The sequence below is a fragment of the Apium graveolens genome, chromosome 10, assembly GCF_009905375.1.
Source record: "Apium graveolens cultivar Ventura chromosome 10, ASM990537v1, whole genome shotgun sequence".
NCBI lineage: Eukaryota > Viridiplantae > Streptophyta > Magnoliopsida > Apiales > Apiaceae > Apium > Apium graveolens.
In genome coordinates this window covers 223,231,596-223,237,743 of record NC_133656.1, presented here as the reverse complement: position 1 = coordinate 223,237,743, position 6,148 = coordinate 223,231,596, and the positions used below count along the sequence as shown (strand labels likewise).

Sequence of the window (6,148 nt, the reverse complement as noted above, 5' to 3'; positions counted from 1 at the left end):
ACATGTTGACATTGATCAAATTTCAAAATGAACTGATAAGCATCTTTAAACAATGTCGTCCAAAAGAAACCTACTTGAAGAACGCGCGCTGCTATCTTTTCTCCACCATAATGTCCTCCTTAAGCCATCGAGTGGCAATCTCGCAAGATCCCCCCCCCCCGTTTTGCTGTAAGGAATACATCTCTCGATGATTTGGTCAGCTCCTTGTCGAAAAAGAAATGGCTCATCCCACATATACCACTTCGCTTCATGTAAAAACTTCTTCCTTTGAGCATAAGATAAGTCGGGAGGCATGATATTACTCACAAGATAGTTCACAATGTTTGCAACCCACGGTTCTTCTTCTTGCACTCCAAACAGCTGCTCGTCGGGAAAAGACTCATTTTATCAATGTCTTATCCAATGAAGTAGCATTAGGATTTTCTAAACGCGAGAGATGATCGGCGACTTGATTCTCAGTTCCTCTTCTGTCTTTGATCTATAGTTCAAATTCTTGGATCAAAAGAACCCATCTAATTAATCTAGGCTTCGAGTCCTTCTTTGAGATGAGATATCGAATTGCAGCGTGATCAGTAAAAACTGTCACCTTAGTCCCAAGTAGATAAGATCGAAATTTCTCTAAATCATAGACAATAGCTAAAAGCTCTTTATCCGTAGTAGTATAATTCAGTTGAGCACCATTTAGGGTCTTACTAGCATAGTAGACCACATGAAATATGTTGTTCTTCCTCTGCCCAAAAACTGCTCCAACTACATAGTCGCTTGCATCGCACATCATCTCAAAAGGCTCATTCCAATCAGGTGCAGTTATGACCGGTGTCGTGAATAAACTCTTCTTCAATGTCTCAAAATCTGCAAGGCACTCGTCATCAAACTTGAAGGGAACATCTTTCTCTAACAGACTGCACAAAGGCTTTGAAATTTTCGAGAAGTCTTTGATGAAACGCCTGGAGAAACCCACATGACCAAGAAAATTGTGAATTCCCTTAACAGTAATAGGTGGAGGAAGATTTTCAATGACCCCCACCTTGGCCTTGTCCACCTCTAGACCTTTACTAGAAACCTTGTTCCCGAGAATAATGCCCTGACGCACCATAAAGTGACATTTCTCCCAACTGAGAACCAGATTGGTCTCAACACACCTTTTGAGAACATGTCCAAGAATTTACAAGCATTCATCAAAAGAATCACCAAAGACAGAGAATTCGTACATGAACACCTCCACATTCTGGCCAATCATGTCAGAAAAGATGGCCATCATACATCTCTGAAATGTGGATGGTGCACTACACAGACCAAAAGAAACTCATCTGAAGGCGAAAGTACCAAATGGACAACTGAAGGTAGTTTTCTCCTGATCTTCTGGAGTGATACAAATCTGATTATAACCCAAATAGCCATCCAGAAGACAATAGTACTCATGACCAGCCAACCTGTCGACCATTTGATTAATGAAGGGCAAAGGGAAGTGATCCTTCCTAGTGGCTTTGTTCAGCTTCCTGTAGTCCATGCAAAATCTCCACCCCGTGACTGTCCTTGTAGGAATAAGCTCATTCTTCTCATTTGCTACCACAGTAATTCCACCTTTCTTTGGCACACATTGAACTGGGCTTACCCATGAACTGTCAGAAATAGGGTAAATGATCCATGCATCTAGCCACTTAAGAATTTTTTTTCTTCACTACTTCCTTCATGATAAGATTAAGTCTTCTTTGCTGCTCGACCGTAGGCTTGCTATCTTCCTCTATCAGAATTTTATGCATGCAATAAGAAGGGCTGATTCCCTTGATATCTGCTATAGTCCATCCAATTTCCAATTTGAACTCTCTCAGAATCCTTAAAAGCTTTTCCTCATCACTACCTGAAAGGTCAGATGCAATAATAACAGACAGAGTAGATGCATCACCTAAAAATGCATACCTCAAATGCCCAGGTAAAGGCTTAAGCTCAAGAGTGGGAGCCTCCTCAATAGAAGGCTTGAGGCGTTTAGGAACCTTGTTCAATTCCTCCATTCCAAGAGATTCAAAAGATATATCAATCTTTCTTTTCCAGGGAGAAGCATTCAAATATTGCAATTGTTCTTCAGCTTCGTCATATTCATTATCTGAATTCCCCAACAAGGCTTTCTCTAAGGCATCAGACCTTAGCAATTGATCAAGTTCCGATGTGATCACCGAATCGACCAACTCCACTTTTAAGCACTCCTCATTACACTACGCCATAGATTGGATTCTGCAACCCCAAGAAACCGTTACTAAAGGCCAAAAAAGCATTTCTAAAAGCCAAAAAAAGCCTATTATGACTCTTTTTCGGGGTTGCAATTTTAGGCGTTGCAATAGAGTTTTTTGCAACCCTGGGGACACCCTATTGCAACCCTTGGTTATCCGTTACAGAAACATGCTATTGCAACACCAATGGGGTTGCAATAGAACTTGAAAAGTGTTACAACAGGTTTTGGGCTATCAGTACAATATTTATGGGCCCCACATATGGGTATTGATGCAACCCTTTTGCAATGTTTTTAAATGTTTTCTGCAACGTTTTTAGTGTTTTTTGCAACATTTTATACTGATTATTAGCAACATTATAAAGACCTATTGCAACGCTTTTACAAAAAAATGCAAGGAACTGTTTGTAAATTGGCATGCCCATAAATAAGACCATAGTCTTAAAACCAACACAATCAACCAATCCACCAACCATAACATCAATTATCACAAATAAACATAATTACCATCACCATACTACCATCCCACATTACATGTTCATCTCATAAATTCCAAATAATATAATACAAACTGAATTTACAAAAATAAATAATGTTGAACTATCAATTCTAGTAGCAGGGTCATGCGCCACATTCAATAGCTTCTTGTGGACAATAACATCTTTTGCTCTCTCAACATTCACGTCTAGCGCATACCTGCAATCAAAATTCTTCACATTCTACTCAATAATATTATAACATAAGTTAATTAAAGAAATGTTAAGTTTATAAAAGATTAAGAAAAAGGTTTTACATAAGGGTCAGTGCTTTGCATAATCTTTCACTATGGAAGATCCACTTGCCTGATGAAAAGAATCAATCACATAAAAAATATAACAAAGAAAACAAATTGCATAACTCAACTATGGAAGAAAAATGTCAGAACAAGAGCAGGTACACACAAGCACGGAAGGATGTACAAAATGGAAAACATTTAGTATTCTTATATTGCCTTAACATAAACTTGCCTAGGACAAGTAACCAAGCGGTGTGTTTTACCGTTAACCATAAGCCAGACTATGCATTTTACCAAGTATAACTGGTACATGTACATAACTGTGCATTTTACTTGGTACATTTTACCAAGTAAGAAGTTAAAATAGCATACAGGATATAAAACATAATAACAAACCTTGAAAATCCTCCAGAACCAACACCAATATTGTGAGCTATAATTCTTGAATCAAACTGGACAACTTTCAGTTTATCTTTAGGTAAAGATATTATCCTTTCAAGAACCAGTCCTCCACCAACATCACATTCTAATGAAAGAGACTCCACCTTTTAAGTTAATTTTATGTCCCTGACTAAACTTCAGTACTTGGAGTTCATGTGAGTGGAGAAGGCATAGAGAGTAAAAGTGGAAATAAGTAGATAATATGTTTTTTTTGTAGATCATGACATAGAAACATCAGCCAAGATGTGTGTGCAAGTGTGTCTCACAATGTTATTAAGTTGTGATTTATAATAACTAGTTATTCAGTAAAAAATGAAAATGTTATTAATTTGTGATTTCTCCACCTCCTTAGGCAAATATTCAGATCATAAATCTATTATATCCAAAATTATAATGTTACACCAATTATTAACCCCCACTGAGATGTTTGATTGACCAAGATGATTCTGCACACGTTTCCTGAAAGATCAAAATCGTAAAACCTATCCCATAGATCAGCTAATAATTACAGAACTTCATCTCAGCAAGAGATATAACAAAGGGAAGGAGGGAATCAACCAGTCACAAAATAGATACTAGTAACAAGTGGAAGACAGAGGAAATATGTACTACTGAAATACCAGTGATAAATGAAGAAGGATGCACCATTAGTATGTTACATATTCAAAAAAAAGAAAGAGAATGCAATTAGTCAAGAATATTTTATCCCATTTAGTTGTAACACGTCATTATCTAGGATTCAAAATAAATATTAAAAAAAATAAACTCTTTTCTTTTTGTGCAGAACGGAAAAAGTGATCTGTGTAATATTTTGGGTTGTAAAGTAACTATGACATTTCAATCTCATGTTGACATAAATATAATGATAGCCTCTTTTTTTTGTTTATATATTCTTACAATGTCATCTAAGGTTCACCAGATACTCAAAGAATTATAATTTGGTCCAACAACATAGCTTACTAGCATCACTCTTCACTAAGAAAACCAACACCCTCAACTCAGTTTTGACAGCATTAACATTCACTCTAGGATTCAATGAATTTCACATCTAACAATATAATCAACAGACACAATATGACAGAAGATATTCCCAAAATTTAGTAGGGAAGATTTTTGTGCAGTTAAATACTCATAATTTGTAATAATTATAGAGAACGTCAAACAAATTTCCTGACCTTTTCAAGCAAATTTGTCAGGTGTTGGATCTCATTCTTCTTCACTTCTGACAAAGAGCGAGCTACATCTCCAACATTGGTCCTGACACAAAGTTGTTATCTTCCCCAGTACCATATAGATGGCTGACAAACGTACATCTTTACAGAGCTTACTATATATTAATTTAACATGTATGCATTTTATCATTTTATAGCTATGATGTTCCCTTGATATATGTTCTTAGAAGCCATAACTTGTCCCTTAAGATGGCATTAGTAGTATGTTTGCGGAATAATTATTTACTCAATAATTTAATAAATTATAATTAATTGCATACTACAGGCTACAACATTTGGAGATTAATAACAAAAAGTAACAACTTGTAATAAATATTTGGCAGAATCTATCATTAAAAACATAATTTTCCTCAAGAACTCAATTAACATGACACAAAACCAGCAAATTCTCCAAGTATGTATATCGTAATTGAACAACATTCACCAACAGCAATTAAAGAACCAAATAAGCTATACATATAACAAAAAAAATTAAAACTTTATGCCAAAAAGAACCCAATTAGAAATGCCGCCAACAATTCTCAACTAAATGACAAAACAAACGCCAACCAGATCACCAAAAACAATAAACCTAAAAAGGGTACACCATAAAAATCAAATATTTATAATAAAAATCAAATCTTTATGTTAAAAATCAAGAAAAAAGGGGTCTTACATCAAGAAGCTTGAGCAATTCCTCAGTTGAAAATGGGGGTTTAAGCAGCTTGTTCCCCACATATGTAAGCTCCTCATCTAGCTCTTCTTTATATATGCAGGGGGGGGAGTAATGGTAGGTGAAGAGGCCATTTTATCAGCAAGACAAGACACCCAAGAAACCCTTGTCGGAATTAAGATTTAGAGATACGAGGTTAGAAAAGAACAGGAAGAGAACTAATATACCTCGAATTGAAGCCCCAAACATCCTACAAACTCAAGATAAAGATGAAATCCAGGAGTGAAAATAATAACAAACCATACCTCAAACTGAAGGCCCAATCGATCAAAAAATCACAAATCTTGAAGAACCCTCTTTAATTCAAGCCCCAATCAATAAAATTTAAGTAGAGAAGCTGGAGAATCTTCAACTCCAGTTAGAGTACCCCAAATTGGAACCCCCAATCGAAACCCCTAAATCTTGAACTGTGAAATCAACAATTTGAAAACCCCAAATATTCAAAGGGAGAGTTTTAGATTTATGAGATTTAGTTTGAGATTTAGTTCTTTCCTCTTGTTAAAATCCTCAGCACAGGCGACAAAATCACCGCTTCCCAATTTTCAAGCCTTAATCCCTAATTTTCAACCCTTCCCAACTATCTTTTGTTAGGCGGCCCGACTATTTTTTCTAAAATTTAAATTATTAATTTTTTTTAATAAAATTGATTTTTAACATTTAATTATGAAAAATAAATTAATTCATAAATTTGTTGTACTACAATTATGACTTATTAATTTTTAGAACTTTGAAAGTTTAATTACACCGCATATTCATTTGTT

The 6,148-nt window shown here is 35.5% G+C and overlaps 1 long non-coding RNA gene across 2 annotated transcripts; it reads right to left on the bottom strand.

The window, feature by feature from the left end:
* Positions 1 to 2,698: 2,698 nt before the first annotated feature.
* On the bottom strand, positions 2,699 to 5,942 carry LOC141693493 (uncharacterized). Of its 2 annotated transcripts, XR_012563134.1 has the most exons (5): positions 5,633 to 5,942; positions 5,331 to 5,492; positions 4,619 to 4,700; positions 3,021 to 3,069; positions 2,699 to 2,946 (listed from the first exon to the last, which is right to left on the bottom strand). It is a non-coding gene; the product is annotated as an uncharacterized LOC141693493 (long non-coding RNA). The 2 variants fall into 2 exon arrangements; XR_012563133.1 differs by lacking the exon at positions 4,619 to 4,700 and having other exon boundaries at positions 2,699 to 2,923.
* Between the last annotated feature and the right edge of the window lie 206 nt (positions 5,943 to 6,148).